We start from the raw sequence: 19,012 nt of genomic DNA on the forward strand, positions 1-19,012 counted from the left end.
CTGGGAATGAACATAAATTTTGAAACTTCATGAATATAACAAATTCATGTTTTATTTATGTGCATTTATAATTAACTATTAAAAAGTAAAATATTCTGAATTCTTTACACATTGCTTCAATAGCATGACCTATGTAACTGGTTCTTCCCACAAATATATAAATGTTTTATGAAGGAGGAGAATAAAACAGAAATTGTTGGCTAAATAGAAAACGTTGCTAAACTAAGTTACAAAAAAAAATAATGCAATTCCAATATAGACTGTGAGGGGAAAAAAACCTGAACACTATGTAAACAGAGGTGTGGTGAATCAGATTTTTCTAAATGTCTAGTTTGTAAAACAGGTGAGTATTCCATCATCGTGTTATCATGCAATTTGCTGCCGCAAGATAATTACATGGAGAGCCAAAATTGGGGTCATTTAAATATAGGGCAACACAACACAAATATCCATGCAAATCTTCTTCTCCCACAAAATAAAATGATTCTAACTCTGTCAAGATGAGGTTGGATGATCATTTCCTCAGAATGTCAACTATAAGAATAAGAGGACTTTCAGACACCGTATGAATTGTGTCGAGGATTCGGTGGTGGTGTCTCACCCTGCCCAGTTTTGGGTGAGACACCACCTTGGTTGAATGTGCCAAACTGCTTGTGAAAAAAACACTAGCGATTGCATTTTATTGTGGGCCAACTTTAAGGACAAACATGAGCAAATTCGTTCCACAGTTCAGCTTAGGAAACGGTATGAATCAGACATATACTGCAGCAGACCGGAGATGGAGGTAGAGGGAAAATAAAATATAATTTTGAAAGATCGATCATGAAAGGGTCGTTCACAGCTTTAAACCCCTCTATGGAGGCCTTACATTTACTGTGGAGAGGGTTTTTCTACACACAGATGGTGTGTGAAGTTATTTGAACACACGGTTAAAGAGGAACACAGCATATTTGTTTTTGGGGTTTTCACGTTTTTATCTGGCCTAGATTCACAATAGGGTAAAATGGGATTCCGTGTCCAAGCTTGGGGGTGTGGGATTCCGGAGCGAGATTCCGGAACGGGATTTCATAGCGAGATTCCGGAGCGAGATTCCAGACCAAGATTCCAGAGCAGGATTCCGGAGCGATATTCCGGAGTGGGATTCCGGAGCGGGATTTCATAGCGCGATTCCAGAGCAGGATTCTGGAGCGGGATTCCAGAGCGAGATTCCGGAGCGGGAAACCTGCTTTTCCGTGGCAGCCCTGGGTGAACCGTGTGCAATTAAGCCAATCTTGATCCTACCAGAGACACAGACAACGCGAGAGAAGGAATGAATCAGGATACCACAACATTTAGCAGTGCTCCTTCCTGTCTTCTAAAGGGTAAAATCCAGAAGGGAAAACCTCCAAAGGTGTCCAATCAGGGACCGCCGGGACGGGCCGTGTCAAATGGCGCCAAAACGCGTCGTCTTCCTTCAGATCATTCGGTCCGAGCGTTCGGCTGTATTAAAGCTTACGGGGAATTTGGGCCGCCTTGTGTCAACAGAGCGGCTGCCAAAAAGCATTTCGGGAAGTGTCAGTGAATGCTGTGCGCGTGTTTAATAAGAGCTTGCCCAAATCCCCCCACCCCCCTCCCTGGTTGTCCGACCCAATTCTCCGCACGTTTATCGGGGGTTTCTCAGTCTGGTCCCCGTGCAGATTGCGCACTAAACGACACGCTGGGAGGGGGTGGGTGTGATTTGACCCCCCCTCCCCCCCCCCAATCGCCACATTAAGAATATAACAACATGCAGAGGTGGGGATGTTATTGGGATGTTGGGAACTATGAGGACCCCGAAGGGGGGTGGGGAGGCGGTGTCTGTCAGAACCTTTTTACTCACAAATAATTTGAAAACCGGACAACGTTCCAGTCGAACACCGGACATCTGGCAACCCAAGACCCCCATCCACCCCTCCCTCCCCCACACACACCACCACCACCTCCGTCAAGTGGCAAGCAGTTGGACGTAAAACTTCTGACGGCTCTACTTCGCAGAGGCCAGTATGACTCTGCGAAAACCTGTCCGAAAAAACATCAGCATCTGTTCCGGTTGGGAGGGGGAGGGGCACCTGCGACGCAGGTCAGCCTAAATCTGGCTCTCGTCTCTCTCACCTCCCGCCGCGCGAAGTTTAGCCACGCTTCCGACCACGACCGCGCCCGCACCGCACGCACTTCGGGCTTCCGCTCGACACGTTCGCGACTCGTCCCTTCCTCACCGAAACCCGCTTCCCTGCCCAAACTACTTCTCTTAAGGCTCATCACCGATAGGGTGCACTCCACATCAGTTGCGGAGTTTTCGTTCGACAGTTTATCTGAGAGCCATTTGCGACGGCTAATAATCATCGCTCCAGTGCAGTTTCAAATTGAATTCCTCCCGGAATTCATAACCTCTGAAAATACTGCCTATCCTCAGTGATGTTTAATATTATTCCGCGGCTGCACCTTACAGCTCTTCTGTCAGTTTGTTTCAGTTTCACTAATTTGTTTTCCGTTTGTTTCCGAGTAATGAGAGAGACATAGCAGGCAAGCTATTTATCTCCATTATGGCATGTTCCAGAATTATTTTACTTTTATCCTGAGCTGCACAGTGCAACCGTGCAAGAAATTCACACAAGCAATTATTCCGTGACAACACCGTAATTAATATAACTCCTATTTTAATTTTCTTTTAAAAAGTAGTAATTAATGTAGGAAACAGACTACAAGATTTATCTAATTCCACCTCTAATTATTATCCGAATAACCCTTGCCCTTTTCTTACGCACAACATGAACACAAACTAAATGCAGTATTTATTTTGGGATATACCTTATTTCTTCTCAAATTATAATGCTTAATTGTTATATTAGCACATAGCAAATAGCTTGTGTCAAATAATTTGCTTGGAAATCACATTTTATTTTTTACCTTTCCTCTAGTTTTCTTCATCGAGCACCAAATAATGATTTATGACTTTTGGACAAAGTAGTCCTTTTTATTTTTTAATTTAGCCAATGCATAGTCATTTTGCCTTGGGGAACTTTTCACAAAATAAATATTCAAAACTGCGAGGGAAATTTGAAGTTGTGAGCTGGACATCAGCGAGATCAAAGCGATTCAAGCTGGATTCTCGGGCGAAGTTCACACGGTTCGGACAGCTACGTTTGGCAAAGAGAAAGAAGAGAAAAAGACAAATCAAACTGCTGCTTTAAAGCAAAAATCAATCCAGTATAAAACACTACGCGGTGAGAGGCTCATTTTCGCTGATTGACGACCCTAACACCATGCAAAGCGCAAGGAAAAAAGCCTGCCACAAGGCCGGCGAGAACTCGGCACTAAAAATAAAAAGGTGCGACTGACACTCCCAGCTGAATCTGCGAGCGCGGCTCGACCGGGGAAAACGCAGATCTGTGTTCTGCGTTTTACATCCGCAGTAAAACGGAGACAAAGCGGCTGAATGTAATGCCCGGATCCTAAATCTATTCCTGGGGCTCATAATTCACCGGTCTCTCTCTCCGTGTTCACCTGGAGCTGGCAATTACAACAAAAAAAAGAAGCAAACAGCTCTTTGCATTGCATTTCTGACGTTGAGAAGACGCGCTTATCCAGGGAGATTTGTGGGCGATTTATTATTTTTTTTCTTGAAATTTATGCAGCTGGATGTTTACTGAAGCAATTCAAGATTTAAAAACCTTTGCTCGAGGGTTGTTCAATGGCTGTGCCCCACCTGGGAGTCAAACCTGCAACCCGTACCCCACATTTAGTATTGCATGAGACTATGTCAAAGCCATGGTTACAAGTGATCATGATTTTCAGGGGGAAAAAATACCAATAAAAACAGTCTATTGACATCGTTTTACAAAAGCCAATGGGCCTGTAACCCAGAGGTTGCAAGTCTGTTTCCCATATAAGACACTGTCGTAGTCCCCTCGAGCAAGGTGCTTAGCCGGAATTGCTTCACTATATATCCAGCTGTAAAAAATGGATACTGTGTAAAACTGCTAACAAAAAAAAATGTGGTGTAAGTTGCTCTGGATAACAGCCTCTGCTAAATGGCGGTAATGTAATATAATTCACACTAATTGGACTTTTAATTGGGTCCCTTGACGCGGCGGGAATAGCGTGCTCTCCGAGCCGGTCTGAACTGCTGTTTCGTTACGGGTTTCCACATTCGACATTCCCCAGACCAAAGGCCGACACGCCTGCGCTGGAGAGCGAGCTCGTCGCGCGCTCAGGGACGCCGCGAACCGAGACACGCTCACCTCACATTCCGCTCTGGGGTACAGGCGCTTCACCTCATATTCCGCTCTGGGGTACAGGCGCACCTCATATTCCGCTCTGGGGTACAGGCGCACCTCATATTCCGCTCTGGGGTACAGGCGAACCTCACATTCCGCTCTGGGGTACAGGCAAACCTCATATTCCGCTCTGGGTACAGGCGCTTCACCTCATATTCCGCTCTGGGGTACAGGCGCTCACCTCATATTCCGCTCTGGGGTACAGGCGCTTCACCTCATATTCCGCTCTGGGGTACAGGCGCTTCACCTCATATTCCGCTCTGGGGTACAGGCGCTTCACCTCATATTCCGCTCTGGGGTACAGGCGCTTCACCTCATATTCCGCTCTGGGGTACAGGCGCTTCACCTCATATTCCGCTCTGGGGTACAGGCGAACCTCATATTCCGCTCTGGGGTACAGGCGAGCTGAGACGCGCTTCACCTCACATTCCGCTCTGGGGTACAGGCGCTTCACCTCACATTCCGCTCTGGGGTACAGGCGCTTCACCTCACATTTCGCTCTGAGGTACAGGCGAACCTCATATTCCGCTCTGGGGTACAGGCAAACCTCACATTCCGCTCTGGGGTACAGGCGACCGTGACGCGTTCACCTCCTATTCCGCTCTGGGGTACAGGTGAACCTCATATTCCGCTCTGGGGTACAGGCGAGCTGAGACCGCCGCTGATGCCACTGCCACACTGGAGAACCCGGGAAAAGAACCCAAAATGGCGGTAAAGAAACCCCAACGACGTCGAGATTAGCCTGACCTGACAGAGAAACTGGTACTTAGGGTCAGAAATTAGCTTGGGCTAGAAACGCACGCACACTCCAACGGACAACGCGCTTGCGATTGTCAGGGCTTTTCCATGCTCGTCCCTTACAAATAAACCGACAAGTATGTAAATAAATAAATAAAGGGTGCGGCTGACAATCTTTCACCAGCCTGCCTGCTCCCCCTTCTCTGGGGAAGCGTAAAAGAGAGAACCTCTCGGGGGGGTTTTAGGGTATCAGATCGGCGTGGCGGGGGCCTCTGTGTGGGACAGCCCGGGGTCCCAGATGGGTACCTGAGGCCCGAAGCCGCGAATCCAACGGCCAGCGTGACCCCCCCACCCCCACCCCCACCCCACCCCCCTCCGAAGGGTCGCTCTGAGAGATTTAGGCCCGCACAGGCCCTCCCACTGAGAGTCCTATTCCTCCTCGCGTTCTCTGGCCACGCGCCAAACCCCTTTATTTGGGTTAATTTGGAGTATAAATGAGCCGAGCCCTTTTTTTGGGTGTTTTGTTTTGCTTTTTCTCTTTTTTTGCGATTGCGGGCGAAATTGCACGTGGGAATTTTACTTAGGGCTTATTTATCAGCCCGGGGCTGTGTGAGCGGGAGGGCCCAGGCATGCGCTGAATGTGATCATTAGAACTTAAGTGCGCATTAGAACTTTGACCAGCCCCGCTTAATGAACACTGAGGAGAATGCTGAGGACGGGAAACGGAGAGAGAGAGAGAGAGAGAGAGAGAGAAAGGGGAGGGGGAGAGAGAGAGAGAGAGAGAGAGAGAGAGAGAGAGAGAGTGAGGGATAGAGAGAGAGAGAGAGAGAGAGAAACAGTGAGAGGGAGAGGAGGAGGAGAGAGAGAGAGAGGGAGAGAGAGAGAGGGGGGAGAAAGAGAGAGATGGGGAGAGAGAGAGGAGAGAGAGGGGAGAAAGAGAGAGGGGGAAGAGAGAGAGAGAGAGGGGGAGAGAGGGGGGACAGAGAGAGAGAAAGAGAGAGGGGGGAGACAGAGAGAGAGAGAAAGAGAGAGAGGGGGGGGGGAAAGAGAAGCAGAGAGAGAGAGGGAGAGAGTGGGGTGGGGTGGGGGGGAGAGAGAAAGAGATAGAGGGGGGTGGGGTGGGGAGGGAGAGAGACCTTGGGGGAGCTGGGGGAGGGAAATGATGGTCAGGATTTTCACTTTTCACATTCCCCAAACTGGGAAAGAGATGCTACATTAAGATCTATCACTCGGGGCATGTGGCACAGCCCGTGGGGAGGCTGGCTGTCGAGCAAAATACCGGCAGCCCCCCCCACACCCCCCACACCCCCACCCACTCCACCCCTCCAACAACACCTTCCCAGCTGTGATTCTTCTCTCTTACCGTCTCTGCTTTCTACCTGTCTGAAAAAAGCAGAAAATAAATAAAAATGCTAATAATAAAATAGGAAAAGGGAGGGAGGACTGTCCTCCCACACAACAAAAAAAAAACACAAATAAAAACAAAAATGCTACCACTTGATGTGTTCTGTAATGTGTGTTTAACATTCTAGAATGTTCCAGAGAGCTCCTGAACCTCATGAGGCTGTGAACTCAGATTCTTCCCGCCAAAAATGCATGTGCCAAGGAAATGATGGGACTCGAGAATTTAAGAACTCTCAGCATTTTGCTCTTCCCTGGCACTGTTCCCATCAACAAACATGCATAACCAGAATTCAATCAACATCCATCCCTAACATTGGCGAGAACGTAAACGAAAGCATTTCTTTTACTCCGACAAACAGTTTGATGGTCTTGTTTAATTCATTCCTAAATTCTACAAACTGCGGGTATAGCCAAACCTTGAAATTACTTGATAAATTTTAGTCAAAAACATCGATTGAACAGAGGCCAAAATTCTTTCTGAAGTTGTTCTACAACCTAGATGTGCTGCTTTCAAGTGAAATTTGAAGGAAAAAAAAACTGTTTTCCAAAAACCAATTTTTCATTAAATTGAATGATAAAATGGCAATTTCCATTAGCAGATGTATCGCTTTTTTCCGTCCGGTCATGTACCTGCATGTGGGGCACTATCCCACCCGGCAGGACAGAGAGAGGGATATTCAAAGTCCCATCAATCCTTGCCACACATGCAGTGTTCCTGACGTTCCAATAATGGAAGGTAATTGGCATTTAACCCTTTCAGGCTGCCTGCGGTGGGTGTGTGTCCGCTGTTGTCTCCCAGTTGTTAATGAGCATTGACCAAAGCTCTGTGTCATCACTTATGCGTCAGAGAGCGCACCGTGTGGCCGTAGGGACCGCCTCCCTGCTGTTTCTGTCTCTCTCTCTCTCTCTCTCTCTCTCTCTCTCTCCCTCACACACACATGCATGCACGCGCGTGCACACACACGCATGTACATACACACACACCACTCTATGTTTCTTCTCTCCCCTGCCCCCCCCAGTTCAATTTTATTTATTTCAGCTTTACTGGCGTGACCACACATCAGCATGGTTTTTCCAAAGTCATTGTTAGCATAAAACAACAATGGCAACAACAACAACTATATGAACAAAAATACAACGTGGTACAGTAATAATAACATGGTCATGGGTGCCAAAGAATGAAAGTCTGTATGGTCACTGTGAGACTGGTGACGTGGAAACAAGACTTACACTTCCTCCTATATTGTGAAAAATATGCAAAATTGTAAGATTTTTTTTAATTCATAGAAATGATTGATATAAAAAGATGAAGGAGGGACCCATAGCACAACTGGCAGCACAAATATGTGACAATCCTGTCAAAGAGTTTGGACCAGATTGTGACAGGAATATGCATTTAGCAAAGTTACCTCTAAATTGCATAGTAAAAGTTCTCTATGTGCTTTTTCTTTTAACGCATTCACTATCATGTTAAAGCTCCCCGATGGCCTGATTTTCAGGCCTAGGTGGATATAATTGAAGGTGTGTTCTAGCACAGTGCTGCCTAAAGTAAAGTGGTACAATGTGTTCCTGACATCTGGCCTTTTTATAGAAAGGCCTTATTTTAGGCCTCTTTAAGTTGACTGCCAGGGCCCAGGTCAGGCAGTACTCCTGCAGCAGAGTCAGGTTCTTCTGTAGCCCGCGTTCTGCGGGAGACGGAAGAACCAGGTCGTCAGCATAGAGAAGAAATTTCACTTCTGTGTCGTGTCGTGCGAGGCCAGGGGCTGCGGACTGTTCCGGCTGCACTGCTAGCTCATTAATGTAGATATTGAACGGTGCTGGACTCAGACTGCAGCCCTGTCTCACAGCACGACCCTGCCTGAACTACGCTGGTCTTTTGTATCCAGTTTTCGCTGCACACTTGCTTTCTGTGGACATGCATTTAATTATATCGTATACTTTACCTCCTACACCACTTTCAAGAAGTTAGTAATACAATCCTTCGTGCCAAAGAGAATCAAACGCCTTTTTAAAATCAATGAGGCAGACAAAGATTTTTTCCATTTCTGGTTTGGTGGACATGTTTATTTATCAGGGTGTATAGGGTGTAAATATGATCGGTACTGCAATGATTAGAAAGAAAACCAATTTAACGCTTACTCAGGACACTGTGCACATGAAGGAAGGTCAATATTCTTCTGTAAAGGATACCATAGAATACCTTCCCTAAATTACTGCTTACACAGATGCCTCTGTAATTATCGAGGTCCAATTTATCTCCATTTTTATAGATTGGGGATATCAGGCCTTGCTTCCAGGAGTCAGTCCTAGGCTGAATAATTTAGGCACAGCCTTTTCCAAGGCTGTTTTTGAGCATCTCATAAGCTGGTCCACAAGCTTTCCAGTTTTTAGAGACTGTAATTTGATGTTAAATCTTGCATTGTGACTGGACTATCTAGTGGGTTTTGGTTATTTTTAACCGCAGATTCTAGAATGTTCAGTTTATCGAGAATCAAAACTGATGTTTATCAATTGATTCTTCAATGTCATTTAGTGTTTTGTACATGTGCTTTAGTTTTTATCTCTTTTTCTCTCTCCCTGTTTTTCTGTCTCTTTTTCTCTCTCCCTTCTGTCTGTCAGTCCCCCTTCCTTCATCCATCCTTCTCTGTCTCTTCTCCCCCTCACTATCCTTCTCTATCTCTATCTCTCTATCTCTGTCTTTACATCACAGTATTTCAATTATCAAACGCATTCTGATAAGCAAAGTCCTATAATTGATATCCACATTGCTACCACACACATATCTCCTTTTGGGGGGGGGGGGTGTGTGTACATACAGGACCACTGTGGGGGGGAAGGGGGTACATACAGGGCCACTGCAGAGGGGGGCGGAGGTGGCATACGGCTCCAAGGCCGATGAATAAGATGCACAGTGAGTCACATCTCCACGGGCAGCATTACCAGCAGCTGCATAAAGAGTGGCCTTCCCTGCAGTATAACACCTCCTGCCTCTCTGCAGTTCTCTGATACTGTACCCCCACCACGCCCCCCCCCCCGGCCCCGGCCCCAGCCCCAGCCCCCCCACCACAAGGTGACCTTCCCTCCCACAGGAAGTCAATTGATTAATCCCCCACCGCGGCTCCTGATACTCTTAATTACGGTGTCAAATGAGCTGCTAGCGGCCCAATAAAACTCCCGGGCGCGCGTCTGCGCTTCCGATGCGCCGCGCGGCGAGGGCGGCGGGTGGCTGGCCCTTCCCTGCCGGCCGCGGCTCCGGTTACCGCCGGTTCCAGGCAGGCGGGGGGGGGGGGGGTGGGGGGCGGTGCCTCGATAAAAAACGAGCCGCGCGGATATTCGCCCCCCCCCCACATCCCCGACCCCCGCCACCCCCCGCCTGACGCCCCGCCCCCGTCGTAACGCGACCGTCCTGGGGGGTAATTAGCAGCGACGGGCTTTATTTATTTTTAGGCGCGTGTTTTCTTTTTTTTTTTTTTTAATATCCGGGCTCTGCCGACTGCGGCTGACTCATCGCGTCGCCGTGGGAGCAGCGAGCCGAGCTCTGGCACGTACGAAAAAGCTGCACAGATGAATAAAACATATGCGGGAAAATGTGCTAATAAAATGATTAACGGGAGCGTGCGTGACTGACAGGCTGAAGTCAAATATAGCCGAGCATCATATGACACATTACGGCAAGGCCCGCTGTATTTATTACCTTATTACAGATACCGGATATTATATCAGATATAAGATATTGCAGATGCAAGACTGCCTGTCAAGCAGCGCATAGGCAAATGGTTGAAAAATATTACACCTTCAGCAGTACAGCACAACAGGCCTTGCATTACAGGATGTTAAAATTAATACGCAGGGTCGTCAACGACAGAAACGGACACCGAGAAAAAAGTAATTATACAGTGAATGCAAACACACGCTCAAGCGTGGATCTATGACGTCATCAAAGAACTGAAGACAAAGGCCTAGATACCTCACTGAAAACAACCTGCGCACAAGGTAAGGTATGTCCAAACTTTTATCAGCAGACACCCAAGGCTTTAATCCATTGAGTGTGCAGCGCGACACTTTGGTATTATAATTAAACTGCATTTTGTGTCATAAACGCTGAGTGGAAAAATAACTGCACACTTATTATCGTCCCCCGTTTGGTAACAACTTTATTACCGCCGATTATTTCTCCCCAATGTGGAATATTTATTCCCTGTTATGACAGAATCCTGCAGCATCCTCCTTCGGCTGAATTAGGTCGCGTTAGCCTGGCTAAGGTTGAGCTCCAGCGGCGCTACGGGCTAGCGCTAACTGGCTGTGGGACTCATCACCGCACAGATGTTTCCTGGGCTGGAAGCTTCATCTTTCCTTCCCTCCTGCGCGTTATTTTGACAGCGCACGGACGGAGCGTGCGGCCGATCTGACTGCGGGGGGATTTTCACATCCTGGTGTTCACGGGAAAGGAAAGAGAGAGAGAGGGAGCGCTCGCGGAGTTTGCGTTCACGGGAAAGAAAAGAGAGAGAGCGCTCGCGGAGTTCTGACATCACCTCTCCTTCCGTCCCGCGCCCACGCGCGATCGCCTCGGAAACAAATCCGACGATAAACACCGCCCGTCTGCCCGCTCCGCCCGTCTGCTGGCGCCGCGTGCGACTGCATTAATGAGAGAAGAAGACATCAACACAGCGGCCCGCTAAGACCGCCAGAACCCCGGGGAAATTTTCAAACTTAAAACCCCTCCCAGGTGCCTGCAACCCCACCCCCCCCCTCCCACCCCCCCGTTCCCCCACACTGTGTTCCTGAAGAAAGTTTGAGGTAGTCGTCCAGATAAACAGAAACTGGCGACAGATGCTGCGCATTTGCCTCCCAGTCTCTAACCTGAGCACGTTCTGGACACACCTAACGCCGCGCGGTGAGTACGCTCTGTGTGTGCGATCAGACACACCTAACGCCGCGCGGTGAGTACGCTCTGTGTGTGCGCGATCAGACACACCTAACACCGCGCTGAGTACCTTTGGTTGTGCGATGCAGAACACCTAACGCCGCGCGGTGAGTACGCTCTGTGTGCGCGCAATCAGACACACCTAACACCGCACGGTGAGTACGCTCTGTGTGTGTGTGATCAGACACACCTAACACCGCGCGGTGAGTACGCTCTGTGTGTGCGATCAGACACACCTAACGCCGCGCGGTGAGTACGCTCTGTGTGTGCGCGATCGGACACACCAAACACCGCGCGGTGAGTACGCTCTGTGTGTGCGCGGTCGGACACACCTAACACCGCGCGGTGAGTACGCTCTGTGTGTGCGCGATCGGACACACCTAACACCGCGCGGTGAGTACGCTCTGTGTGCGCGATCGGACACACCTAACACCGCGCGGTGAGTACGCTCTGTGTGCGCGATCAGACACACCTAACGCCGCGCGGTGAGTACGCTCTGTGTGTGCGCGATCGGACACACCAAACACCGCGCGGTGAGTACGCTCTGTGTGTGCGCGGTCGGACACACCTAACGCCGCGCGGTGAGTACGCTCTGTGTGTGCGATCAGACACACCTAACGCCGCGCGGTGAGTACGCTCTGTGTGCGCGCGGTCGGACACACCTAACACCGTATGGTGAGTACGCTCTGTGTGTGCGCGATCGGACACACCTAACACCGCGCGGTGAGTACGCTCTGTGTGTGCGGTCAGACACACCTAACGCCGCGCGGTGAGTACGCTCTGTGTGCGCGCGATCGGACACACCTAACGCCGCGCGGTGAGTACGCTGTGTGTGTGCGATCAGACACACCTAACACCGCGCGGTGAGTACGCTCTGTGTGCGAAATGAGCAGAATGGGGCGGTGGTGGTTCCTCGTTTTTGGGAAAACGGCCTCCCCCCTCTGTGACGTTTCCAGCCCAAAGCCCTGTGGAAGTCCCAAAGGCACAAAGCATTTTAAGTACCGCAAGAAAACCACCTCCGGCCAATCAGAAAATGCCTCCAGCCGAGCAAATCAAAACTCCCAGAAACTATTTTCCGCTCACAAAGGAAGCCATGAAGTGGCAAGCAGACGTGTACGTCAGAAAACTTGCAGGGACCTGAATTTATTTTAGAGAATATTACGAGTGCAGTCAAATCCTCGAGCTGACCGCAGTACTCTAGCCCACTCCGGCACTCCTGCCACGTTTAATAGGATAAATACCCGCTAATTCCTCATTAAAATAAATAAATCTGCCGTGAAGTTTCAGCGGGACGGTCCCGGTCAGGGCCAATCGCACGCTTCGCTAACCCGCCTCGCCGCGTCCCGTCATGTGACCGTCATGTGACCCTCGGATGGCACATCCCGCCTGCCCCGGGACGTCCCGCCGGGCGTGGCCCGTCGCGCTAAAAAGGATTCCAGTTTCATCCCCTCCGGCTCTGCTTTAAAACCCGGCTTCGGTTTGGGCCTGCTGGGGGGGGGGGGGGGGGGCGCTCAGAGACCGAATAAAACGCCCAAATCCGATGGGGGAGCTCCAGAGGGCTGCGCCATTACCCATAATTCCTGTAATCAGCGCTTCCCAAAGCAGGGAGGCCCACAGACCCACCCCCCGAGACCGGCTGTTCCGCTCGCCCCGTTTTAAACGTGACACTCTGTGAGGGGCGGGATTAGAGGAGACTCGCGGGACACAGGAGGGACGCAGGAGGGACACAGGCGGGACACAGGTGGGACACAGGAGGGACACAGGAGGGACACAGGAGGGACACAGGAGGGACAGCGGCAGGACACAGGAGGGACACAGGAGGGACGCAGGAGGGACACAGGAGGGACACAGGTGGAACACAGGAGGGACACAGGAGGGACACAGGAGGGACACAGGCGGGACACAGGAGGGACACAGTAGGGACACAGGCGGAACAGGCACTTTGGGGAACCGGTCTGATTAGCCTGACAGACCGGGGTCCCGCCAGGACTGGATTGGGACATTTTGGTAGTTCACAGAAAACCCGACTGCAGGAGCAGGTTCTGGTACGGTCTGGTCAGTCTCATTCTGGGGCAGCAGGGGAAGGGGGTAAAGAAAAGGGTGCAGAACAAATGTGCCAAAAACAGCTCAATCAGGGACAATGATGAGGAGGAGCATTATTATTATTATTATTATTATTATTATTATTATTATTATTATTAGAGTGACCATATACTGGCTTTCAAAAAGGGACAGGGGTGGTGTGGCATTATGAACGTAATACAAGACTATGTGTTAGTTTATATACAGTCTAGGGAACGAACAAAAACAAATTTCTTCTGAAATTCTTTAAGAATTTAGAAATCCCACCTGGGCGGATATTTTTGCTAGTAGTGGCAGTAGTAGTTGTTGTAGTAGCAGAAGCAGCAGTAGTAGTGGTATTCTTGTGTTAGTTGTAGTAGTTAAAGTAGTAGTAGTAGCAGTACTAGTAATTATAGTCATATGTTGTAGTAGTAGTTGTAGTAGTAATAGTAGTGATCATAGTAGTAGTAGTAGTAGTAGTAGCAGTACTAGTAGTAGTAGTGGTCATAGTCGTAGTAGTACTAGTGGCAGTAGCAGTAATTATAGTCGTATGTTGTAGCAGTAGTAGTAGTAGCTGTTGAAGTAGTAGTCATAGTTGTTGTAGTAGTAATAGTAGTAATCATAGTAGTAGTAATAGTAACAGTAGTAGTAGCTGTTGAAGTCGTAGTCATAGTTGTACTTGTAGTTGTAGTAGTAATAGTAGTAATCATAGTAGTAGTAGTAGTGACAGTAGTAGTAGTTGCAGTCACATTAGTAGTAGCATTTTCCTATATGAACCCTGGAGGCTAGTAAATCCAACATGCGGTTAGCCACACACAGCCCTTAAACTGACTGTAATGTGTATTAGTGTTCAGCGAACTTCACCAGCCCAGAAAGGCTACTGATTATTACTGTCCTTATGGGACAGAGTCGTTGCCTTGAGAACGGTTTCCATAGCTGAATATTCATTTTTAAGCAAATTAAGAAACTCATGCAATGTTATATTAATGTATTGGTAAATATGAGCTAAGCTAGGAATGTGCATCTTTATTTAATATTATATTCAAATATACCTTGGGTTCCAAGATACACTACATGGCCAAAATTATGTGGACACCTGACATCCAAAATCTCATCCAAAATTATGGGCAACAATATGGAGTGAGTCCACCCTTTGCTGCTCTAACAACCTCAACTCTTCTGGGACGGCTTTATACTTTATTGCTGCAGGGATTTGCTTCCATTCAGCCAGAAGAGCATTAGTGAGGTTGGGCACAGATTGGGCCTGGCTTGCAGTTGGCTTTCCAATTGATCCCAAAGGTGTTGGATGGGGCTGAGGTCAGTGCTCTTTGCAATCCAGTCAAGTTCTTCCATCTCAACAAAACCATTCCTCTATGGACTTTGCTGTGTGCCTGGGGACATTGACATGCTGAAACAGAAAAAGGCCTTCCCCCAAACTGTTTCCACAAAGTTAGCAGCACAGAATCGTCAAGAATGTCATTGCATTAAGATTTTCCTTCACTGGAACTAAAGGGCTCAGCCCAAACCACGAAAAGCAGCCCCACACCAAGGGCTGCTCAGACACTTTCGGTCACACAGTGCAGCATATTCAAACAGTCACACCCTGAAGCACTGTATGAATCTCCAGTTTTCTGCAAACACTGACTCACTCTGAAGAGATCTGTGTACACTTACATTTTTAGGCAAGAATATTCAACAATATGATATTGGCCAAAAATAAATGTCTGGATTTCTCCATCTGTCTGTCAGTGTATCTATCATCTACACATCTATCCACGTATATATTATCTATTGGTTGATTGACTAATTTATTCAGATTTGCTGTTTAACAAGCATTTGGTTAGCATTTGATTAGCATTTGTTTAGCAACATTTGATTATGATCTGATCAGAGTATCAACCAACGCATTCTGGGGCGCAGTGTCCAAGTTGTTTAAAAACATTCAAAAACAACCAGTATTATGTACATTTTGTACTTCCGTCAGCATCATTGTTGTTACGACGTACTGACAGACAGGCAAGTGTCACTCTCAACTGAAACGCTTTGTTCATTAATTGTGGAGAGTAATGGAAAAACAGGCAAAATATATGAATAAGTGCTAGCTTCTCACCGCGAGGCAAACTTTGATTTGATAGGACAAATGTTGATTGATTCCAAGCCGTAATGCAACATAAGCCCGTTAAAGGCTGCTAATGAAAAGAAAATAAACACAGTAGATCGGGGTTCCGGCTAGGGACCGGGATAATGCAGTCAACTTTATTCCTAATTTGATTTCCGGCGTGATTTGCAATATGGCGCCGAAGAAAGAAATCCGAACGCTAACTTTTAATTAGTTCTGCGGGTCTCGCCGCACACCAGGTACCAAAAAACTCCCACGTGCCGGGATTCGGCAACGTGAACGCAATACGAAACGGGCTGCCGAGAAGTGTTATATTTCAGACAGATTTATTCCAAAGGTGAAAAGAGAAAGAAGGGGTGGGAGGTTACTGTACACCTGTTCAGTGCTTAGTTTAGCACATTAATCTAGAAGATCAGATTAGGATGAGGTGTAACATGACGGATGACACGAATATTATTTTTTTTTTTTTTGCCGCAAAACCAAGATAAATAATCTCCCCATGAGACACCAAAAAATGCTTCTCGTGAACAAATGTGTGAAAACACTCTCGAACAATGCCGGCTGGCTCCCCCACACACGGGGACATCTGCCCCTTGGAAGTAAGAAGTGCAACTATTTTTTTGACATTGACAGCAGGGAAGCTGGTTCATTACCAGGGAAACCACCTTCAGACTACTGACTGAAAGCCATAACAGACCATAATTGGCATTAGCACAGAAGCCACGTGAATATTCTACTGTTTTAATGCTACTTCAGACTTGGAAAGGATGAACTGAAAGGCCCTATTTGAGAATGTACTGTAATAAAACCATTTAAAATCAGTTACAGAACAATAATATAGCACAGCCTACTTTTGACTCATGTGCTAGAATCACCTTTTTTAATCTCCCCCTATTTTTCTCTTCTGTGGGAAGACCGTTCACCTGCCAAGCCTCTCATTGGCCTTATTCCACCCGCCAAAACGCTGACACGGCGGAAACGAACCCATTTCTTCTGCTTGGAAAACAGGCCGTTCCATCTTACGCCGAGAGAGCCGGTCCACAGACTTTAAACGCCGTACTTTTTCTCCGAAATAAAACTGCCGCAACCGTCCGTTTCACGAACGACTTATTTTCATACGGAATTTCCGCTCACAACCAGAACACCCCAAGACCGCGACAACGCCGTAGAACGCGGTGCGCAGTTCCCGTCTGACGCGTTCCTGTCGTTCGTCAGGCCCTTTTCTAGCCAAAGCAAACTTACAAAAGTGCCCTTTGTGGCTGGACCACAACAGCAGGGCCAGCCCTACAAACGCAAATGTCTGTGACTGATTGAGTGACTGAGTGAGTGACGAAGTTACGCCATTGGTCGGCCGAGTTATGAAGTCACACCATTGGTCAGCCGGAGAGGTCCAGCCGTATACTAGGTTTTGACCTGGTCCTGTTTATACACGGGAGGCAAACGCCGCTCGGGCTAGAGGTAGGCAAGGCTACAGTCTGAGCAGCGGGATCAGGGAGCACGCATCCACGCCTGTCTGCGCTCTGAGATCCATTTTCAGCACTGCGAGCCGTAGAGCAGGTGCCTGCTCCCTTATCAATTACCGCAAGACACCTTGCTGAAAAGAAATAAGCTTCGATTCTCTTTAGTTTCTGTTGTAGCAGAACCGACAGATAAGCAGGGGGTGGTGGGGGTGGTGGTGGTGGTGGTGGTGATGGTTGTGGTGGGGGGGGTTGGGGGGAACAAATGCATGACTGACCTTTCAGCTTCCCCCCCCCCCCCCCCATGTCCTCTATTTACCAAAAGACAAAGCGTGAAAACAACACATTCAAAATAAATTTTTCAAAACGTGGAAACGCGTACGTGGGAGAATTTTCAAATCCGCGTCCGGGGTTCCTTCGAGAAGAGCGGCCCCGTCACTCTCTTTCTCTCTCTTATTACTTCAGCAGAATATTGGGGCGACATAGCTCAGGAGGTAAGAGCGGTTGTCTGGCAGTCGGAGGGTTGCCGGTTCAAACCCAGCCCTGGGCGTGTCGAAGTGTCCCTGAGCAAGACACCTAACCCCTAACTGCTCTGGCGAATGAGAGGCATCAATTGTAAAGCGCTTTGGATAAAAGCGCTATATAAATGCAGTCCAATTACCAATATCAGACTCCAAAAACGAAGGGAATAGGAACGAGGCGTGGGCCGCGTGAGTATCCGCGGGGTTCTCTGCGTGGCGAGGGTTCCTATCCGAAAGCACCAAGCGTGAAATCTAAACCATTTTTTCTAAATAATTTTGGAGGCCCTGCAAAGTGCATTAATTAACATGGAAAGTGAATCCCGTCCTGCCCCCCCCCCCCCCCTTCATTTTAGGTCCTATTATTCCCTTTAAGTCGCTCACGGAACTGCTCATCCGATCCCCCTTTCGTACGATGATGAAATGAAGATTGACGGATGTGCTGATGAGTCACTTCTGACATATAATGACATCATAATGTATAATATTATGCGCCCGGTGCATTACTGTTATAACAGAGGTACATGTCATGAAATGAATGAGTGACATTCAACGGCACTAAATCAAGGTCCCTTTTATAAGATCTGGCCAGGATCTTATAAAAGCACTGAGAGGTCAGCACAAAAGCAGAACGTAGCGCTACAACGCACTAGCCTTGTGTGTCGGTCCGTGACTTCCGTAGGTCAATTCACTGAATTCCTACAATGTTCTGGGAAATATGAATGCAATATCTGCAATGTTCAAAGGACTCAAGTGTTGGCTTGCTCAAGGTCAATCACTCGCGAACCTGTGTGGTATCTGGGGGATTTGCTTTCCCAACAAACATTTATATTTACAGAGAAGGTGGCTGTAATAGAATGTAAAACCCAACATATAGAGCATCTGTTTCAAAATTAATCAGTTATTGTGCTTTCATGTATGCATACATTGTGTAATTTATTTTAAAATTGCAAACTGATATATAGTAGACCATGTATTCAATGTTATTGTCCATCCATCTATACCTGCTTATCCTGGGCTGGATGACAGGGGTGCTGGAGCCTATCCCAGCATGCATTGGGCAAAAGGCACTAATACACCCTGGACAGGCCGCCAATCTATCGCAGGGCACACACACCATTCACTCACACACTCACACCTATGGGCAATTTAGAGTCTCCAATTAGCCTACCTGCATGTCTTTGGGACTGTGGGAGGAAACCCACATGGATACTGGGAGAATACGCTAACCCCACACAGAAAGGCCCACAGAAAGGCCCAGTATTTTAAACGCTGATAGCACATATATAATATATATTTTATTACAATTGAAAATGACCATATTCTGTCAATCCAAGAGCGACTTCTCCTTCAAAGTGCACGCCTGCAGCCTCTGCGGGCCTGTCACAGAGTCTGGGCAGGAGAGTTCATGCACAGCTGGTTTTTTGGGGCGCACAATGGCTTCGCGACTGTGCAGGAAAAAACTCCGGCTAGCCGAGCGGGCCGGGGCCTGATTT

At 48.0% G+C, this 19,012-nt stretch overlaps 1 protein-coding gene across 2 annotated transcripts in view; it reads right to left on the minus strand.

Annotated features, from left to right (window-relative positions):
• The window catches only part of tafa3a (TAFA chemokine like family member 3a), a 91,201-nt gene that overhangs the window by 41,901 nt on the left and 30,288 nt on the right, over nucleotides 1-19,012 (minus strand). Inside the window, exon 2 of one of the 2 annotated variants that reach the window (XM_064305739.1) lies at nucleotides 10,970-11,072. The exons of the other annotated variant lie outside the window; for it this stretch is intronic. The gene's annotated coding sequence lies outside the window, so the exon portion shown is untranslated. The remainder of the gene's footprint in view (nucleotides 1-10,969; nucleotides 11,073-19,012) is intronic. 2 annotated transcript variants of the gene reach the window in all.

Source organism: Anguilla rostrata, chromosome 13 (assembly GCF_018555375.3).
Source record: "Anguilla rostrata isolate EN2019 chromosome 13, ASM1855537v3, whole genome shotgun sequence".
NCBI lineage: Eukaryota > Metazoa > Chordata > Actinopteri > Anguilliformes > Anguillidae > Anguilla > Anguilla rostrata.